Source organism: Lynx rufus, unplaced genomic scaffold (assembly GCF_022079265.1).
Source record: "Lynx rufus isolate CCGP_SWC_20201006 ecotype Redwood Valley unplaced genomic scaffold, mLynRuf1.p SCAF_27, whole genome shotgun sequence".
NCBI lineage: Eukaryota > Metazoa > Chordata > Mammalia > Carnivora > Felidae > Lynx > Lynx rufus.
Genome location: NW_025814842.1, coordinates 11,759,793 through 11,781,959, shown reverse-complemented (window position 1 = coordinate 11,781,959; position 22,167 = coordinate 11,759,793). Strand labels below are relative to the sequence as shown.

General features: G+C 47.0%; 1 pseudogene; it reads left to right on the top strand.

Annotated features, from left to right (window-relative positions):
* The first annotated feature begins 2,918 nt into the window (after nt 1-2,918).
* Nucleotides 2,919-3,771, top strand: LOC124519369 (40S ribosomal protein S2-like; annotated as a pseudogene).
* The last annotated feature ends 18,396 nt before the right edge of the window (nt 3,772-22,167 follow it).

Genomic DNA, 22,167 nt, shown 5'->3' with positions numbered 1-22,167 from the left:
TAAGCTTAAAACCATGACTGACCACGTGAACCTGTAGTGGAAAATGGAAGCTGCTGATTCAGCAGCAGCCACTGATGCGTCACACCCAGGCCCCCCCGCCACGGGATGTTTTTTTGGGGGGAGGCAGTTATTATCTGTCGGGGAGATGATCTTACTTGCGGTGAACAAAAGACAACACGAAGGCACGGCGTGCCGCCCTGGGCTGGAGCCTCCGGGCTGAGCCGTGCCGCTAAGAGCTGCAGCTAGATGGAGGTCACGGCTAAATCTTTGGGCCCGAAATGGCAAACCGTGGCCTTTTCTCTCCCTCTGAATGACCACCTTGAAGGCAAATCAACAGGAGTGACGGGGGGGGGGGGGAAGAGAGAGCCCCGCAGCTGAGCTGTCTGCCCGCCAGAAGGGAGAATTCAATAGTGCTCCCCTCCGCACTGAGCCCCGAGTCAGCCCTTCTGAAATCCGAGTGACATTTCTGCCCGTGAGTGAATGGAAGCACACGCCTTTCATTCCGGAGTCGAGCGGTGGCGTTTTGTCTGCGGTCTCCTTGCTCTCCTGGCCTGATTGTTTGCTGAGGGGGGGTAGGGGGGGGGTGGGGAGGGGGGAAACAATTAAATCTTCCATTCAATTATGGCCTGTTTGGGTCTGAAGAGCTGTTTAAAACCAGAGAGCCTTATCATATTAATGAGCACTGCTGCAAAGATGAATACCTGAGAAAGAGATTCCCTGGGGAACTGAGGAACAGCGCTGAGAATATTAGGATGTTATGATCTGCCCTTGATGGAAAACTACTGATAAAATGGCACATTACCCCCAGAGATAGGGACTTTTGTGTTAAATAGGCATGACAGTGAACATATATATTTCGCAGAGCCTGATAGCACAAACTTGGATGAGACACACACACACACACACACACACACACACACAGCCACAACTAATTATCTGCCTAATATCGTGGGGGACCCGGCGCTGGCGATGTCTATGGGGGAAGGGTCAGAATCGGGAAAGTGGGAGTAAGAGGGGCAGAGGGGCAAGCCGGCTCAGACTGGTCAAGGTCTGCTTGCGTCAAATTCAAGGGCAAAAGCAAAGTTCAAGCCCCCGAGTCAGGCTCTGTGCTGACAGCTCGGAGCCTGGAGCCCGCTTTGGATTCTGTGTCTCCCGCTCTCTCTGCCCCTCCCCCACGCATGCTCTGTCTGTCTGTCTGTCTCTCTCTCTCTCTCACAAATAAATAGACATTTTTTAAAAACCCACTCATTAGCTCAAAATGGAATGTGGTCAGTGCTTCACAAGCATGGAATGACTGTGGAGAATGCAAGCTGATTGGTGTGATGTTTTAATTTGGGGGTATTTTGACCCGCGTTTCATCTGCCATCATTCACTCAGTACAATTATTTTGATTTCTCCGTGACGGTGCCTTTATCAGTAGCTCGTTCCTGTTGATTGCTGCTTAGTACTTCACTGTAAGGACATACTACCTTCTGTGTATCCGCTCACCTCTGAGTGCGCATTGGGGTTGTTTCCAGGGTTGAACTCTTACAAATGAGGCTGCTCGGAATATCCACGTGTACGTCTTTGAAAGGACACGGGCTCTTACTTCTTTGGGGGAAATACTTGGGAGAGGAATGACTGGCTCGTATGGCAAGTGTATGTTTGACTTTTAAAGACACTGCCAAACTGGGGCGCCAGGGTGGCTCAGTCGGTTGGGCGTCCGACTTCGGCTCAGGTCGTGATCTCACGGTTCGTGGGTTCGAGCCCCGCGTCGGGCTCTGTGCTGACAGCTCGGAGCCTGGAGCCTGTTTCGGATTCTGTGTCTCCCTCTCTCTGACCCTTCTCTGCTCATGCTCTGTCTCTGTCTCTCAAAGATGAATAAACGTTAAAAAAAATTTTTTTTTTAAAAAAACTGCCAACTGCTTTCCAAAGCAGTTGTTCTGTTTCAGGTGCTTGCAAGCAGGGTATGCGAGTTCCAGGGGCTGAACATGTCCACTGGCATTGGCATTGTCAGTATTTTTTATGTTCACCAATGTAATAAGCATCTCTTCATGGCTTAATTTATATTTTGTGAATGGCTAATGCTACTTAACACGTTTTCCTATTTATGCCTATTTCCTGTTTATCGTATATATATCTGTTTATATTATATTATATTATATTATATTATATTATATATTATATACTATGTAATGATATTATATATTATAATTAATTATATGTTATATATACGTATATATTTTGTTTATATTTAATTATATATTGTATTATATATTATGTTATATATTATATATTGTATTATTATAATACACTATATATATGTATTATATAATATATATTATATTAATTCAATATAAATTTATATTTATATACAAACAAATATACGTGATATAAATATTACATATTTGGTTAGAAAAATATTTTCTCCTAGTTCATGGCTTGTGGATTTTATTTTCACTTTTTTCTTAATGTTTATTTTTGAGAGAGAGAGACAGAGTGAGATCAAGGGAGGTGCAGAGAGTGAGGGAGGTGCAGAGGGAGAGGGAAGGAGGTGCAGAGAGAAAGTAAAGGCACACAGAATCTGAAGTGGGCTCCAGGCTCTGAGCTGACAGCACAGAGCCTTAGGCAGAGCTCGAATGCACAGACGGCGAGATCATGACCTGAACCGAACCAACTGGGCCACCCAGGGGCCCCTTTCATTGGTGTCTTTTGAAGAGCAAAATGTTTCAGTTTGTATGAACTCCGATTTATTCATTTCCTTTTCTTTTAACGGACCATGCTTTTAGAGTCCTATCTAAGATACGGGGTGCAAAATTAAAAATATTTTGTCTTACGTTTCGTTCTAAAAACTTTATAGCTTTAGATTTTTCGATATAACTTTCCATTTACCTATTTCTTTTTTAAATTCTCTTGGTGCTTCTCCGAGAAAACAGCAAATGGCAGATGATGCCAGTGGGCCCGGGGACCCTGGAATGGGAGGCCTCGGCGGCTTCCGCGGAGGCTTCCGTAGAGGCATCCTGGGCCGGGGCTGTGGCTGGGGTCAGGGCAGGGGCCGGGGCCAGGGCCTGGGACCTCGCGGAGGCAAGGCCGAGGACAAAGAGTCGATGCCCAACACCAAGCTGGGCCGCCTGGTCGAGGACATGAATATCAAGTCCCTGGAGGAGATCGATCTCTTCTCCCTGCCCATCAAGGAATCTGAGATCATCGACTTTTTCCTGGGGGCGTCCCTCAACGACGAGGTTTCGAAGATGATGCCTGTGCAAAACCAAACCCGCGCTGGCCAGCTGACCAGGTTCAAGGCATTTGCTGCCATTGGAGATGACAATGGGCACGTCGGTCTGGGTGTTAAGTGCTCCAAGGAGGTAGCCACTGCCATCCGTGGGGCCGTGATCCTGGCCAAGCTTTCCATCTTCCCCGTGCGGTGAGGCTACTGGGGGATCAAGACTGGCAAGACCCCATGCTGTCCCGTGCAAGGTGACCGGCCACTGTGGCTCTGTCCTGGTGTGCCTCATCCCTGTCCCCGGAGGCACTGGCATTGCCTGAACCCCTGTGCCTGAGAAGCTACTGATATTGGCTGGTATTGACGATGTCTGCACCGCAGCCAGGGGGGCTATACTGCCCGCCCCCCCAGGGAAACTTCACCAAAGCCACTTTGATACTGTTTCCAAGACCTACAGCTCTCTCACCCCTGATCTTCAGAAAGAGACCGTTCACCAAGTCTCCCCATCGGGAAATCATACCAGAGGGTCCATGCAGAGGACCCAGGCTCCAGCTGTGGCCATCCCATAGGTTTGCACCGGAAAAATAAAGTGCATTAAAGCTTGTTTAAAAAAGATAGTAATACATAAAAGAATGAAATAAAATAAATTCTCTGGGCAATATTTGGTGGCTGTCAATGTACAAGCCTCGCACACTTTTTGTCCTACGTTTTCCTAAATAATTCGTACTTTGATGCTATTTTAAATGGTATTGCTTCTTTCATTTCAGTGTTATGATTGCTCGTATAGAAATATGATGTATCGTCATATATCGACCTTAGATTCCGCAATTTTTCACTTTTCAGATCTAGAAGCATCTTTTGTAGATTCCATTGGATTTTCCACATAGGCTATCATGTGGTCGGAGAATAAATACTATCATACCTTCTTTCTTTACAATCTGGATGCATTTTAATTCTTTTTTTTTTTCTCCCTGATTGCACCTGCTACAACCCAAAACACAATGTGGTGTGGAAATGATGAGAGAAGTTACCTTTGTCTGTTCCTCCTCTTAGAAGCAAAGTTTTTAGCCTTTTACCAGCAAGTAAGGTGATATCTGCAGGGTTTTTTGGTACCTGTTTTTATTTGGTTGAGGAAGTTCCCTTCTATTCCTGTTGAGAGGTGTATTTTAAATGTAGAGTAGATACTGTATTTTAATGCTTTTTTGCCTATTTAGATGTTCAGATGACTTTCTTTTTTTTTTATTATACGGTGAATTGATCTTGATTGCCTTGCTAATGTTAAACCAAAATCGTACTATTGAGATCAACTTCACTTGCTCCTGAGGTCTTATTTTTATTTTTACATTTAATTTGCTAAAATTTGGCTTTGAATTTTTGCATCAGTGTTCATAAGGGACATTGGTACGTACTTATCCTTTCTGGCAATATCCGTATCTGGTTTTGAAGTAAGTATAATACGAGCCTCATTGAATGAGTCAGGAGGTAATCCCTCCTCCTCAATTTTCTAGAGGAGTTTGTGTTGCGTTAGAATTATTTCCTCCTTGAATGTTTGGTAGAATTTCCACTGCAGTAATCTGGGCCTGGAGTTTTCTTTGCGGGGAGGACTTGAACTACAAATTCCATTTCTTTCTTTTTTATGTTTTATTTATTTTTGAGAGAGAGAGAGAGACAGAGCGCGAGCAAGGGAGGGACAGAGAGAGGGAGACACAGAATCCAAAGCGGGCTCCAGGCTCTGAGCTGTCAACACAGAACCCGACGTGGGGCTTGAACCCACGAACCGTGAGGTCATGACCTGAGGCGAAGTCAGACCTCAACCGTCCGAGCCACCCAGGCACCCCTACAAATTCCGTGTCTATAATAGATACAGAACTCTTCAGATTATCTATTCTTGAGTACCTTTTGGAGAATTGGCCCTTGTTACCCACATTGCTGAAACTATTGACCTACCCTTTTATTATCTGTAGAATCTGGAATGATATTACCTCTTTCATTCATGGCATGGATAATTTGTCTTCTCTCTCTCTCTCTCTCCCCTTCTTTCTTCTTTCCTCTGCTGTCTTCATCCTTCCTTCCCTCCTTCTTTCTTTCTCTCTCTGTCTCTGTATCTCTCTGAGTCTGTCTAGAGGTTTATCAATTATATTGATCCATCTTATCGTTTCGTTTATTTTCTCCATTGTTTTCCTGTTTTTTTGTTCCTGTTTTTGTTTTTACTTTACCAATTTCCTCCTTGATCTGTATTATTTCCTTTCTTGTGTGCAACGTAGGTTTAATTCACTCCTCTTTTTCCAGTTTCTTAAGGAAGAAGTTAAGGGTATCGATGTCAGATCTTTCTCCTCTTCTAAAATAGAAGTTTAATGCTATTAAGTTCCCTGTGAGTACCGTTTTTTGCATCATCTTATATCTTCTGATATGTGTTTTTATTCTCATTCAGTTCAATAATGCTTTGATTTCCTTTTTTTTCCCTTTTCTTTCTTTTTGTTGTTTCGTTTTGATTTTATTTGTTCGTTTATTTTTTGGAGTCCTAAGTAATTTAGAATGGTGTGGTTAGTTTCCAAATATTTGGGGAATTTTTTGAAGTTCTTTTAGCTGTGGATTTCTAACTTAATCTCACTGTGGTCAGAGAACATGGTTTGTATCACTTGACTCCTTCTAAATGTATTAAGACCTGCTTTGTGGCCCATAATATGGTCTATTTTGTTGACTGTATTGTGTGCACTTAAAAAGAATGTGTATTCTGCTGTTATTGGGTGAAGCCTTCTGTAGATGTTAATTAGGTCGAGATGTTTGACCGTACTGTTCACGTTTTCTATATCCTTACTGTTCTTAGTTGTTTGTTCCATCAATTATGGAGAGAAGGGAATTGAACTATCTGCCTATAATTGTGGATTTGTATATTTCTCCTTGCAATTAGGTCAGCTTTTGTAATCGTGTACTTTGAAGGTGTACTATTAAGGGCAAAAATATTTGCCCTGTGTCTTCTCAATGAATTGACCTCATGTATCACTATGCAATAAGTTTCTTTATCCACGATAATATTTTTTGCTCGAAATTTACTACATAGGTAAATATAGCTATGTTAACTTTCTGTGTTTATTTTTTTAATGTTTATTATATTTATTTTTAATGTTTTTTTCTAATTTTTGAGAGAGAGAGAGAGAGAGAGAGAGAGCATGAGCTGGGAAGGGTTAGAGAGAGAGGGAGACACAGAATCTGAAGCAGGCTCCAGGCTCTGAGCTGTCAGCACAGAGCCTGACACGGGGCTTGCACTCACAGACCGTGAGATCCTGACCTGAACCAAAGCGAGACATTTATCTGACTGAGCCACCCAGGTGCCCCCTATTATATTTATTTTTGAGAGAGACAGAACAAGAGTGGGGGAGAGGCAGAGAGAGAGGGAGACAGAATCTGAAGCAGGCTCCAGGCTCCGAACTGTCAGCACAGAGCCTGATGTGGGGCTCGAACCCACAAACCACGAGATCATGACCTGAGCCAAAATCAGACGCTTAACCAAGCAAGCCACCCAGGTGCCCCTAGCTATGGTAGCTTTCTTCTGATCAACTTTCTCTTGATTTTACCATGTTATGTCACTTTTCCTTTTTATTTATGCCTTTTTTACTTAAAGTGAGTCTCTTGTAGGCAATTTACAGTTGGATCTGGCTCCCCCAAACCCAAATCTAATAATCCTTGTCTTTTAATCATATTTAGACCATTTACATTTAATGTGATCATTGATAACTAGTTTAAACCCATCATGTCACCATTTTTTCTTTCTGTTTTTCCTATCTGTTCTTTACTTCCTTCTCCCTCTTTTTTTCTGTCTTCTTTGGGACAGAACTAAAATTTTTTTATGATTTGTTTTAATCTTCTTTGTTGTGCACATTCTTTTCAAGTGAACATAGGACATTTGCCATGACAGACAATAGTCTGGACCACAAAATAAGTATCAATAAATTTACAAAGTGTCAAGTCATACAAGATATGTTGCTAGAGTTTGATCTCTGATTATATTGGTATGTGTTTGTATAGTGCTATCTTAGAGCATCATAATTGGATTCCCATGGTCCATTCAATGCCATTAACATTTACACATAGAGCAGATGCCTGGAGTCCCTTTGACCTAGATATAGAAATGGGAAACAACCAGAAGGCAGAGGGGATTAGGAAGGGTGACTGAAAGGAGACATTAGCAGATCTGGGTTTCTTTGATCCCCTGAAACACTAGTCCTGGAATGATTTTCTGCCAGTTAAGTATCAAGCTTTCAAGGAAGAATATAGAGCAGATTAGAACTAGATGGAAAAGCCAAAGGAAACATCATGATTCAAGTCTACAAAATCCCCACGGATATGAGAAGGATTGCTTGGATTGCCCACCAGACCCCTGAAAACTAGAACTATTTCTGCACTCTGCCTGTCTTTTAAATATAAATACTGCAAAATAATAAGTTAGAACAAATAAGATGAGGCTTAGATTTCTATTTCACTCAGTATGAAGTTGAAGCTTTTTTGAATAAGTGGATGGATAAAAAGATGTCTTGCCAGGAAGAAATGATAGCACAGATCCAAAGCCTAGACTCGACTATGGAGTGACTCATGAAGTTAAGGGTGATTAATATATACAGATTCTGAGCTGGATGTCCATTGATGTGACCTAATGAGACAGCCCTGATGGAAAGACAGACCATGTGATTCCGTGTGTGATTTTGGAGCTCGTTCAGAAATCTTTGTGGCCAGTCTGCCTCAAGGGGAGGCGGATGTAACCCGTGAACACTTTTGATTTCAGTGACTAAATTAGGTTTAGGCGCTTAGTAGAAGCAAAGGAAATACAAATATCGCTCCTGGGAAGGTGGTAATACCACACGCCCCACTCCCTTGGCTTTATATAGACGACACTACTTGAAATAGGTGATATAATTGCCAAGCACAGAGGCATGCCCGCTCCTTTTGCCGGTGTCTTGGCTCTCTATCCCAGCTCCTAAGAGGTCTAGAGCACGACGACAGGGAGGCAACCGCCTTTTGTGTAGCTGACAGCAAGAGGACACTTCATACAAGTCCTACGAGTTTCAGTTCAGTGGGGACCTACTCTCAGTAGCTTTGGATTCTTTTCCATAGTTCATTGCTTTCTAATCAGTCGCGCCCCTTGTCAGAAAACGCTCCTCTTAGACTCCCAGAGTAGAACAAATCCATAAGTCAGACACAATGAAATGTTATTGTTTTCTCTTTGGTTTTTTTTTTTTTTTTTCCTCCCCTCTCCTATCCGCACATCTCCATTGGCTCAGAGAACAGACACGATGTAGTGTCCAGGATAGCACAAAACACATGTCTGGAAACATTTTTAACTACTGTTATGGACAAGCCTTGGGCCCAGAGAATTCTGCCCTTTCACTGCAGTCTGTTATTTATTTTTGAGCAAACTCTCACGGATATTTTATCAACCAGGCCTTGGGCCACACTGTAAAGACAGGCATCAGAGGCCGGTTGCATAACATAGACATAGAAGCTATGGAACATAGGATTTCTGACTCTGATACATGCAGCCTGTCTCCTCTCATTAGCATCCCTATTTCCAGATAAAGCCGATCGGCCTACAAAAAAAAAAAGTGTTTCTCAGCAAATTAATTATATAAACACAAACCCCAGGAGAATGATTAAACTACTTAGGAAAAAACCCAACTCTTCGTGCTCTCCAGAAGTGCCTTCTTCTTCTTCTTCTTTTTTTAAAGTCATGCTTATCACAGACGTGTTACCTACTCATTAAAGCAGGTCCCCTAAGGGTTTTTGTTGGACAATGTTGTGTTGACCCAACTGTAATTACCCTATGCATTTGGAAGAAACAAAATTACATTTATTTTGAGACAGTCTATCATCCATAGGCCCAGAATACTGATTTTATTTAGTTGGTTTCGACATTATAGCCTCGACTTTTATTGAGAGATGCTATTGAGAAATAGCTTTATTATTTCCTGTCAAGATTTTGTTCCAAGCATCATCTACTTATTTCTCATTGTCGCAGCGATGATCAATTTATTTTAGAATTAATTGATGGCAAAAACTTAGCTCCCCTAAGAGATTTATATGAAATGTCCTTAGCAACAATGGAAGGTATATGACTGGCATGCTTTCCTTTTTGCTCTGTTCACAGGTAATTTGAAATCCAATTTCACAGCTAAACTTTCTAGCTAAGCAGGCCCTCCAGGTGATTCTGATTCATGCTAAAGTTTGAGAAAGCCGTGCTCCGAATTATTTCCAACGTATTGCTCTTCCTGGGGTAGTTTCTTTACTCCTCTTGGGGGAAATAACTTGGCAATTCAAATCTCGTGCACTCACGCCGTTATTTTCTGATTCTCCATGCGATGGGATTGATGTCTGTGACCCCCTACAACGTGTACGTTAAAACCCTAGCCCTGTGCTGGGGCCGTCTTTGGAGATGGGGCCTCTGAGGAAGTAACTAAGGTCCCCCGAGGTCCTAAGGCTGGAACCCCGATCTTGGAAGATTAGAATTAGTGTCATTTTTAGAACAGAACACAGAGAGCACACTGTCTTCTGCTCCCTTCCTCTGCCCTTCCCTCCCTCTCTCTGTCTTTCTCCCTTTCTCTCTGCGTATGCACAAAGAAGACATCACAGGACCACACTGTGAAATGGTGGTTACCGACAGGCTAAGAGAAGAAGCCTCAGGCTGCGACTTACCTTGCGGGCTCCTTGCCCTCGATCGCTCAACCTCCAGAACCGTAAGAAATACATTTCTGTTGCTTACGTCTCGCAGTCTGTGGGTTTTTCGGTCCCAGCGGCCCGAGCTGATGAAGTACAGTACTTTAACTCCATTCCACCCTGGACAGTAACAAGGTGTTAGCGTATGAGGATTTTCTTTTTAGTTCAATTACTACCTTGCTGTTTAACCTGAAACCCATTTTTCCACCTCACTCCCCACAGTGATTTGCACGATATCCGAATGAGACAGTAATGAGCCTTCTCTGTTTCGAGTCTGCGGATTCTTCAGGGTTGGAGGAGAGCTTAGTAATCAACTGGTGAGAAACGTTTTATTTTATAAATGAGAAAATGCAAGTCCAGAGAGCTCGTTGGTCTTAGGACCAAAATGAAAGCCAATACCCCTGGATCCTCAATCGTGTTGATTGTTTCCGGAGGCCAACACATGGCACCAACTCCAAGTTCCTGATTGCCTGTAAGCCAGCTGGTTAGAATACAGCTCTCTTGATCCCCATTTTGTCATTCAGCGTAACTTGTCTTACGGGGAAAGCTAGCCACAGTGAAATTACACTCTGATTTATATTTTTCAAAGACCCTGGAAGCCACACAGACTTACGTTCAAATTTGGCATTGCCCCATGCTAACAGCGTGACCAGGGCAAGTGCCTAACTTCTAACGAAGCTCAGTTTCTGATCCGTAATGGAGAGAACATGACACCTTTGTCATGAGCCGCTCGTGGGAAGTCAGTGGATCGTTCATATGGAACACCCAGCATAGTGTCGGGAATGTGCCATAGATGTAGGTTCTCTGGACTTTGTATATTCTTCTCCCATACGATCGACCACTTGCAAGGGGTAAATTTTTACTTGAGTTCCCAGCTGGCTTCCTTCTTTGCCATCAGTGTAGTTTTGAAGGCACTACCCGATAGGTCCCAGGAGAAGTAAACGTAAGACCGAGAATACAAGATGGCCCCGCCAATGACCGTAGCAGATAAGAATGGCCAGTAGGGGACAGTCACAGGGAGCAGGAAGGAGGGGAATTGACAGGCAGAATGGGAAACTTCTGGGCAACATGAACTCATATGGTGTCTGAAGGTCGGCAGCTTACATGGAAAAAGAACAGTCACAGGAAGATGAATTTCTCTGAAGTGATGGGCTCTAGGTACGCTTTATGAGCGAGATGAGACGGAGGGTTATTTGAGAAGCTATCTGCAGCGTGCCTTAGACCTTCAATGAAGACGTCTCCAGAAAAACACGTGACTCATACATGCTAGGAGTAAAGCATGACAGTCACTGCTGCGTTTCTCTGAATTTACACAAATTCGAGCCACGTGCAAAATTTTAAGACTCACATTTGGTCGGAAGCACATCAATCTGTCATCTTGAGGAGATTCACAATTTCCCAGGAGAAAATGTAATTCTTGAACTTTTTTTTCATTTGCCAGAAGGATCTTTGAATTTTTTTTTTCATGCAGATTTTAATCACATTAGTAGATGCCTATGTAAAAAAAAATCAGAGGGGCACCTGGGTGGCGCAGTCGGTTAAGCGTCCGACTTCAGCCAGGTCACGATCTCGCGGTCCGTGAGTTCGAGCCCCGCGTCAGGCTCTGGGCTGATGGCTCGGAGCCTGGAGCCTGTTTCCGATTCTGTGTCTCCCTCTCTCTCTGCCCCTCCCCCGTTCATGCTCTGTCTCTCTCTGTCCCAAAAATAAATAAAAAGCGTTGAAAAAAAAATTAAAAAAAAAATCAGAGGTCAAAAGTTCTTTAGCGAAAAAGTAACCGCCTTCTCCTTCTGATCCCCATTCTCAGCCACAGAAGCTAGAACTTTCGAGTCCTTCTGTTTTTCTCTCGCTTCCAGATAACATGCTTGTGGCAGTGTTTCATAATTTATTGTTTGTAAAGCATATATACTGACTGATAACGTAAAAGAGGAACTTACCCTACTCTCAGGGTCGCGGTATTTACGCTACGTAGAATACAGCAAGAACCTCTTCAGTCCTGAATTTTTATATTCAGAATATTTTATATTCAGAATATTTATATGATTTGGATTTTTTCCCCGTGGTGATGCTCACAGTTTTATTTTATTTTATTTTATTTTATTTTATTTTATTTTATTCTATTCTATTCTATTCTATCCTATTCTATTATTATTTTGAGAGAGAGGGCACAAGTGAGCGAAGGGCAGTGAGAGAGAGAGATGGGGAAAGAGAGAGAGAATCCCACAAGGGGCAGAGAGAGAGAGAAGCGGGCTCACCCAAAGCGGGCCTGGTGCTCACCCGACGCAGGGTTTGAACTCACCCACCGTGAGATCACGACCTGAGCCGAAGTCTGATGCTTAACCGACTGAGCCATCCAGATGCCCCAATGCTTACCATTTTAAATAGTATATTTAAACTTCTGATGCTTCTTGAATAAACATTAGCAGATGCCTGACTTCACGCCATCGAAGTGGAGTCTTTTACTCATGTTGGCCTTTTCACCGCTTCCTCTCCTTGCCGCCTCCCTGCCTCCATTCTCCCACCTGTCAGCTTAACATCACTTGTATGAGATCAAGACTGAAAACGCAATCATGGTGTTCCACAACCCAAATGAGGGCTTGTTAACTTTTCCTATAGATTCATTCTAAAACTTGAAAAAACAATTCACCCTAACGTAACTATGTGAAATTTTTAGTCTACAGAGCCATAGTGGATACCAGGATTATATTGTCTTCTTGGGAATAATACCCACTCCAGAGAAAAGATTTCTAACATGTAGGTTGAGTACAATTTCTCTCTCCTTTTTTTGAATACTCTGTTAATGACTCAGAAACATTTCCATTTTATTTTGCTTTATATTTGGATCCTGAGTTTCTTTCCCCCAATTGGAGGTCCTTCCTTCCTTCTTTCCTTCCTTCCTTCTTCTCCTTCCTTCCTTCCTCTCCTTCCTCTTCCTTCTTTCCTTCTTTCCTTCTTCTCCTTCCTTCCCCCACCCCCCCTCCCTCCCTCCCTCCCTCCTTCCCTCTTGTCTGCTGATAAAACAATACTGTGTCTTCCCCACATCCTCAAAACTTGCACAGTCTGTCCACGATTCCACTTATAAAAGCACCCAGTTTCTTTACTGCAAACACACTTCCTGGATCCTCCCAAACTGCCTTTTCTGTCTCAATCCAGCTGCTTCTTGGCTTCTGTCCCAGGACATCTCGCAGTTCTCCGTTCCGTTCCATAAGGACGGGCGTCGAGGGAAGGGTTAACGGCCTAGCTGTTCTGAGGACAAACAACTGTTCAGTGAAGTTCTTTGCCTCTGCTCCCTCTGTTTCTGCCCGCCTCTATTCTCCCAGACCTCTGGTCTAGAGTCTGTCCCAAGCTCTTCTCAGATGACCAGCTTCTCCGCCATTATATCCCTTCCTTAGCCTATTCTGAGCTAAGGGCCTTCCCTTTTATCCATCAACACACCTTCATCGGGCTTTTGTCTTCTTTCAGTGTCTTGGGATCTCTCGACCACCAATGACAGTGACCCCCTCCCATGTTCCTTCCCTCTGTTTGAGCGGCCATTCTTTTTATTTCATTCGGATTCCTCTGGGGTTTCATGGGCAGACTTGGTGATGCCCAGTTTGTTCCCCTGACGAGGAGAAAGCAGAAGCCTTTGGCTTGTGTGGAGCAGAAGTGAACGAGCCCAGCAGATGAGAATCTGGTAGCATCCTGCTTCTTCCATGGATTCCGAGTTCTCTTGCTGTTTCTGTCTTGTCCCCAGGCCCCCACTGGCCACTTTTCTACCCACTTGGTCACGAAGCGGATGGAACAGGAAGGGAGAAAAACTTGGGGAACCCCGTCTTCCATCGTTGTTCTTATTCTGTCCTGTCTTCAAAGTTAACAGTCCACTGAAGACGGTGACTGATAAAAACCATGCCTGCCTAGCGAGAGTAGTTAAACATTTGTACTAATTTAGCCACTCAGAGACCCTTGAAAAAGCGGGTCTTTTTGTCGCTTTGCATGGCGATGCATAGAACGTGGGTTTAGAGACACCCAACAACAAGCGTCACCCAACGCTTGTTGTTATCACCCAACAACAAGCGTCAATGTATATGAAGGTCATACACAGGAGGGAGAAGGGAGGGGTGGGCGGGCTGACCAGGGCTGCTTGGCTGTGCTGACTCCTGAGAATCACACGGAAGGTTTGCCTGTAGTGGAGACACCAAGAGAACCGTAAGGAAGAGGTCCACAGTGAGAAATACAGGCGTCTCAGGTAGGGGTTTGTGTGGCTCCCTCCCATGAGCCTACTCAAAAACATAGGAGTCCATGCACAACAATAAATTCCAAGGTCCTGGGGCCACTGATTAGGTTTTGTTCTTTGGTCCCTTCCTGCCTCACTATGCCTTGTATTCCCTCTTGACAAAGTAAGGAGGGAACATCTTACAGGGAACAGAATAATTCAGGCTTTGGACACTTGACCTTTGTTAGCTGCCTCCATCTTGGGCAACTTACATACATTCTCTGTGCCTCAGGTCCCTCCTCTGTGGCACAAGAGATAGGGAGGAAATACTGACAAATGGGGGGCAGATGCTCACCATTAAAAATGGCAGCCGCCACTCAAGAAGTGTCTTGCTAGAGGGGCGCCTGGGCGGCTCAGTCAGCTGAGCGTCTTACTCATCGTTTTGGTTCAGGTCACAATCCCAGGGTCGTTGGATTGAGCCCCACGTCAAGCTCTGTGCTGAGCATGGAACCTGATTAAGATTCTCTCCCTCTTTCTCTCTCTGTCTCTGCCTCTCTTCCCCACTCATGCTCTCTCTCTCTAAAATAAAATAAAAGAAAACAAAAGAAAAATTAAATTAAAACATTAAAAAAAAGGATTTTGTTAGAGTAGGGGAAGAAAAATAAAGAGAAAAGAAAAATACGGTCTACATTCAAAGGGGAAAAAAACGCTCCGCAAGGTGCTCCACAGCTCAATTTTTAAGAGTGACCTTCTTGTCACCTCTGGCCTGCCTTTCCCCACTGGGTTTGGGAATCCGTGAGGCCGGGTTGGCTGTAGGCAGTAGATCAGAACTTGCCCTCTGGAATTCTCTTCTTGAGCCATTAGCTAGCGTGAGACGGTCTTTGTTCAGCCCTACCTTCAGGACGATGGAGTCACATCATGTCGACCGCCGGCCTTTCTGTCTCTCCCTCACGTGGCCCTCAGCCGTGGGAGGCATACGGGGGACAAAGCATGAGGAGGCGCTCATTCAGAGAGTCCCACCCTAGTCCAGGCCCATGTGGCCCTACTGGGGTCCCCAGATCCCCTCCTCGTCAGCACACGCAGATATGACCCAGGATACTGACGTCGAACATCAGTGCACGGCGCTCACAAACACGCAGAACTGCCTGCATTATGATTCCACCTCCCGTTTTATTTTTTTTTTAAGCTTATTTATTTGTCTTGAGACAGAGAGAGGCACAGAGAGAGAGAGAGAGAGAGAGCGTGCGCGCATGAGTGGAGGAGGGGCACAGAGGGAGAGAGAGAATCCCATGCTCAGAGCGGAGCCCCACGTGGGGCTCCATCCAACAGCCCTGAGATCACGACCTGAACTGAAACCGAGAACCGGACGCTCAACTGACTGAGCCACCCAGGTGCCCTCAACCTCCCATTTTAGAGCTAGGTTTTTAATCCGGACACGTACAATTAGCAGGTGACTTCCTGTGACCTCACGGAGAACAAACTGCACAGCAGAGGAGGGAGGGCAATGGCATTCTTGCCCAGACGCCGTGTCACACGGAGTATCTGGAGGCTTCCTTGCGCCATTTTGTTTCCTCCTCACAAGCGGTCAGCCTGACCCTTCTGATGAGGAGCTCAGGTTTTAAGAAGTGATCCGGACCTTCGAGACCCCAGTTCACAGAGCCGGAGGCACAGATGGATGAGGAACCAGCCAGGGTCGCGAGGGCCTACCCGTGTGTTTGGTTGTGCCAGCCAGATCGATTTCCTGGGTCACATATTGGAAATTGGACCATTGAATGAGCCTGGGGAGCAGCAATTCTGGTTAGAGGGATGAGGGACAATATCTCCCAACTTTGCCATTAAGGGACATCCGCTTTTGCAGACCGTATGGTCCAGAATGGATGGCCTCTTTCCTACAGGACCGAGGCAAGCTCTACGTGCAAATCAGACATTTGTGTGCACAACTGTGTGTGCGTGTGTGTGTGTGTGAGAGAGAGAGAGAGAGGGAGGGAGGGAGGGAGCGAGGGACGGAGAGGTGAGTCATTAAAGAAGCAGTTCAGCTAAATAAAGGATCTCATTATGTGAGCTATTTTTATTCCTCAAATGTCTGCCTTCCTCTCCCCCCCTCCTTGAGGTTCCTACTGAAATCTGACAATCAGGGTTGAACTTCACTGTCAGCTTCCATTAGGCAAATCAAGCAGGAAAAAAGGGAGCGTGCGTCTGGCCTTGGCGGGGAGCTGAGTCAGCAGTGATAATCTGCTGGAGCTGGTGGGGGCCAGCTACCAAAGGCTTTAATTAGTCAGCCGAGGTGTTGTCGCCACCCCCCGCCCGCCCCCCTTCCTGTCCCCTCACCCGCCAGGCTCTGAGATGAGTCCCTTCCCCTGCCTTCTCTGCCTCTAATTCCTGGGAACGCAGCTGGAACGGCGCATACCCAGGGCCGGGCCCCTTGAGCACGCTGCCCCTGTCAAGGGCATTTCCTCCCTGTCGAACTGATGCGCCCCGATGCACCTGCCCTGGCCGTCTCGCCCCCTCCCTCTCTTGGCTCACCCACTGTGAGCAAGCCTGGACCCCTCCTGGGAAAATGAGGCCAAAGCCTCATCAATTTCTTTCCCAGAGGACTCAAAAGCACCCCATCTCCCTCCCTGACCCAGCCTCCCTCTCGCCTTTATCACGCATGCAGCCATTCATTCAAAACAAGATCACCCTATGGGCTCAGGCTGGGTGGATTCGGAGAGGAGGTCTCTTGATCTAAAAAGAGATGTTCAATGTAAAGGGGACAGAGGGACACAAGACAGGTGGCTGTGGTCTAGAAAAATTAATTGGGGCAAATGGACCACAGCCAGCCAAAGTACAGGACGGAAGATATTATGCACAATAAGGTTAAGAGCTCTGGGAGCTCCAGGAGTTCGGAGGATGACCCATTTCTAGAAAAGAATGCTTCAGGGAGTGTCCTCGGAGCTGGGTTTTAAAGGTTGAATATGGTATAGGGACGCTGGGGTGGCGTCTGACTCATTTTTTAAAAAATATTTTTCAACGTTTACTTATTTTTGAGAGAAAGACAGAGTATGAGCGGGGTAGGGGCAGAGAGAGAGGGAGACACAGAATCTGAAGCAGGTTCTGTGCTGTCAGCACAGAGCCCGACGCGGGGCTCGAACGTACGGACCGCGAGATCCTGACCTGAGCTGAAGTTGGACGCTCAACCGACCGAGCCACCCAGGCGCCCCAAGTGTACTTACTCTTGATCTTGGCTCAGGTGGTTCATGAGTTCAAGCCCCGCATCGGGCCCTGCGATGACAGTGAGGAGCCTGCTTGGGATTCTGTCTCTCCCTCTCTCTGCCCCTTCCCCTCTAACACTCTCTCTCGATAAATAAATAAATCAGCTTTCCAAAAAAAAGTTTGAGTAAGATATAATCAAGTAAGAGAGGGGACCTGCTGGTCTCCAGTGGGTGGGGGTCCCTCGGGCATCATCTGAGAGGGCCCCCCACTCCATCCTGCTCTTCAGAACTCAGTCCTGCCTCCTGTTCCGTGGACTGCTCCAGTGTCACAGCTGGACACTGCCATCATGGCTCTCGTCTCCCCACCCTTGCCCAGGCTGAGTCACATGAGGTCTGCTACCACCACGGAGGCTAAACTGATGTCACTTCCTCATGCTTCTGGCAGCTTCTCCATGCCAACTGTCCACACTGGGGTTGAGTACAGCCCTCTCTGCGGGGTTGAGTATGGCCTCTCTATGGGGTTGAGTATGGACTCTCTGTGGGGTTGAGTATGGCCTCTCTACGGGGTTGAGTATGGGCCTCTCTACGGGGTTGAGTACGGGCCTCTCTATGGGGTTGAGTATGGCCTCTCTGTGGGGTTGAGTATGGCCTCTCTATGGGGTTGAGTATGGACTCTCTGTGGGGTTGAGTATGGCCTCTCTACGGGGTTGAGTACGGGCCTCTCTACGGGGTTGAGTATGGGCCTCTCTATGGGGTTGAGTATGGCCTCTCTGTGGGGTTGAGTATGGCCTCTCTGTGGGGTTGAGTATGGCCTCTCTACGGGGTTGAGTATGGGCCTCTCTACAGGGTTGAGTACGGGCCTCTCTACGGGGTTGAGTACGGGCCTCTCTATGGGGTTGAGTATGGCCTCTCTGTGGGGTTGAGTATGGCCTCTCTATGGGGTTGAGTGTGGCCTCTCTGTGGGGTTGAGTATGGCCTCTCTACGGGGTTGAGTATGGCCTCTCTGTGGGGTTGAGTGTGACCATGGCTAGGCCATGTCTCCTTTTAGCCATTGGCCCTTGATGGTTCTGTTTACTCAGTTTCTTGGAATACCAAGGTTTCCAGAGTCTGGCGGTCACTCTCTTTAGGATCTTGGATGGATTCCCTTAAGACGAGGTTCAAAGATGGTAAGTGTGGCACCAGCTTAAATGCTTCCACCTTGCTACCAACAACCGTCCGCCCAGCTCTGTGCCCCATACCTAGTACCTTTATTATGTGGTCCAGGGGAGCAAGGGGGCCAGGGTGCTGCTCCCCAATGGGTTTGGGCATCTCAGTCTTGGGCGATCATCATCCCATGGACTTTCCTCACACAGGGTCGATGACACCGTCAGACAAATGGCACCTTTGGTAGCCGGTCGCTTTGTCGGGCATTCTGGTTCTCACAATACGCCCTGCTCAGGGCTCCTGTCTCTGTATTTAACTGAATCTAACTGAGCTAGAGGGTGACTCAATTCATCAGAGACCCATTCGGAGGCTGGATTGTCTTACTCCTCGTATGCTTTCTGGAAAACACACACACACACACACGTGCACCCACACGTGCACGTAAAACAAGGCTGCTATTTCCCCCTCTTGGCAATATTCAGATTTTCAAAGGCAACAGTCATTGCTTTCCAGTTCTGCCTCCTCAATCCCAAGCCACACATTCCAATGCCTGCTGGGTGAAGTCACGAGCCCGTGCACGCAGGTGGGAGGGTGGGGTACCTCGACGCCCCTCCATTCTTCCAGATCTCTTCCCTATGGGGCCACGCTGCTGGCTTGTTCTCTGCGGGGCTCAGTCCCTGTCTCCAGAAGCTGGGGATACTGACCTAGCCCTGCAGTTCTTCTAGTCGCGAGCATTGAGCTATGATATCATGGAGAGTTCCGGAAACCCAAAACTCTAACACCCGTGAGGCTTTGGTGTCCCATTATAAACTTGGCACTCTTCCGGAGGGAGGGTTCCTCCAAGAGATTTTGACCTCAGGAAACCAGGACCGTGCCTTTGAGTGGATTTTGACCCCGAGTTCGTCCTGTCACTAGCAATGCAGCGGGAAGAGCCCGGCCTTGGGCAGAATGCCATCCATGCTGCTGGCATCGATGTCCCTGTCCGTAAACTCGGGACAAGGGGACCACCTTCCAGGGCGCTTCGTGAGGCGCTTCAAGGAAGAGATGTGTGAACACGCCTGGCGCAGAGCAATTGAGTGACTGCCAGGCTGTACTGGAGAATGAGCTCCGTTCTCAGCAGCCCAACGACGAAGGGGAGGGAGAGGACAAAACCCCACATACAGCCCTGCCCGTGCTCCCCGAGTGACCGCTGACCCCAGGGCGCCAATCAGGCGAGCAAGGCTCTGGTAGATCTTTCGTCTCAGATAAGAGGCTGAGACATAAGGATGTCGTTATCACGCGGTGTTTCGTGGGTAAATATAACAGATCTCGATGAGCGTGTCTCAGAGGAGGACGCCCCAGCAGCACAGGCAGTGTAGATGAGGCAGTAGAAGCGGGTCACTCGATGCAGCCGTCTGCACCTGGGCCGAGGCGGCCAGACATTCCCATTTGCTTTCCCTGCACGAGCCCAGATTTGGGCCGCCCCGGGCAAGCGTGCAGGGCCGGGGACAGAGGGGCCAGATGGGCTAGCGGGAGCGGGGGACGTTTGTACCCTTCTGTCCCATCCTCTGCTCTGGCTGCACAAAATGGGGGTGCATTACGGAGGCCCGCTGAGCCTTTGATTTCCCCCAGCAGCCAGCCCGACGGCCACTTTCCTGGAAATGGAGTGTAGGTTTCAGCTGCTGGCAGAGGGGAGAAGGGTTCCACGTTCACCGGGCGCTGTGCCGCCGGTGGTCCGTCCCGTTCTCCCCTACCCTGTCCCCAGTTTCCCCAGCAGCCCCTTCAAAGGCTGCCCACCTCCCTCCGCAGGAAACTGGCCGGGATCCGAAGCCTTCCAGTTAGAGATACTGCGTCTCGCAGCACCTCGGTGGAAGAAAGCAGTCAGGGGGGAGGCTGTGTATTTGTCCCACAATACACCTGCTCTCCATCCTTCCTCCCCTTCCCTCTCTCCCTTCCTCCCCCCTCCCCCCCTTTTTTTGTTGCAATATGAAACAAAACAAAAACACAACCCAACAAAATCAGAAGACTTCACCCCCCCCCCCACCAACAAAGTGATCTCAAGAAAGCGACTCTTCTGGAATTGAAACGTGCGGAGGAAGCACCCGGGGGATCTTGGTGAAATGCAGATTCAGATTCAGTGTCTCTGGGGTCTGACCTCAGCTTCTCTGGCTCTTGCAGACGCCCAGGTAACACCGATGTTGCATGAACCACCTGGTCCATGGACCAAACTTTGGAGTGGCAAGTGTCTAATGGCCAACACATCGGGTCACGCCCCCTCTCGAAACCTCAGGTGGCTCCCTGTTGCCCATGCAGTAAACTCGAGACTCTGGAAATCACACAGGAACTTTCAGCTTCTGGTCATTCATCCATTCATTCCTTCAGTTCATCAGCAAATGTTCATCAAGTGCTTCCTAATGGCTAGAGCCCTACTGTTCCTTTCCAGATGCATCTCTTACCACCCCTTTCCACGGCAGCTCGGAGCCTGGAAGCTGCTTTGGATTCTGTGTCTCCCTCTCTCTCTCTCTCTCTGCCCCTCCTCCGCCCACACTTGGTCTCAGTTTTGTGACATCAACTTTTACTTTGGAAAAGTTGCAGGTTTACAGAAAAGTTATAAAGATAGCACCAGAGCGTTCCCAAGTTTTCCTATGTCCTCTAGAACTGTCACCCTATATTGGGATGGTACCTTGGTGGGAAGCCTGGGTGGCTCAGTCAGTTAAGCGACTGACTCTTGGTTTTAGCTCATGTCATTACCCCACGGGTCGTGAGATTGAGCCCCACGTCGGGCTCTGCCCTGGCAGCACAGAGCCTGCTTGGGATTCTCTCCCTTCCTCTCTCTTTGCCCCTCCCTGTGCTCTCTCTTTCTCTCTCAAAATAAATAAACTTAAAAAAAAAGGATGCTAGTTTTTCCTAATTCATGAATGAATATTGCTACGTCGTGATGCCTTAACTTCTATGCTTTATTCAGATTTCCTTACTTTTTTTTTCATTTCTTTTCTTTAACATTTATTCATTCCTGAGAGTGAGAGAGACAGAGCATGAGCAGGGGAGGGGCAGAGAGAGAGGGAGACACAGAATCTGAAGCAGGCTCCAGGCTCGGAGCTGTCAGCCCAGAGCCCGACACGGGGCTCGAACTCACGGACTGAGAGATCATGACCTGAGCTGAAGTCAGATGCTCAACCGACTAAGCCACCCAGGCGCCCCAAGATTTCCTTACTTTTTGCCTAATGCCCTTTTCTTTCTTTGTTGCTTCAGGATCCCATCGTAATGATCAACCTTGATCACCTGTAGTTGACTATTTGACGTCTTGGACTCATGAGTCAGAATTGTTACCGCGCCTACCACCCCTGGGGGGTTGCAGGCACACAGAAGTCACATTTCACCCCTTCCAACAGCGGATCCCAACATCCGTGCTTTGCTTCCTGCCCCACAGGGAAAGTCCGTGACTGAAAACTTGCCACCGCTCCAGAAGGAAGATTCCTGTCAGCGATTCCCTCTCACTCCGGCTCTGACCGACCCTGGTGCCTCCTCTTGTGGCCCCTGTGTGACGTGACGTCCCCCCTCCTCTTGCGAATGGTAAGTGGTAAACTCTTCTCTCAAGGCAGTCGTCTCCATGTCCGTCGTCTTACCATACCTGATTAGAGCAAACCCCAGGTATGTTTCAAAATGATTGGTGTGGCAAGCTGGGCGGCTCGGTGATGGACCGCGATGACGTGCCTCTCCACTGCTCTTGGCTTACTAATCGAATTCAAAGAATGGCA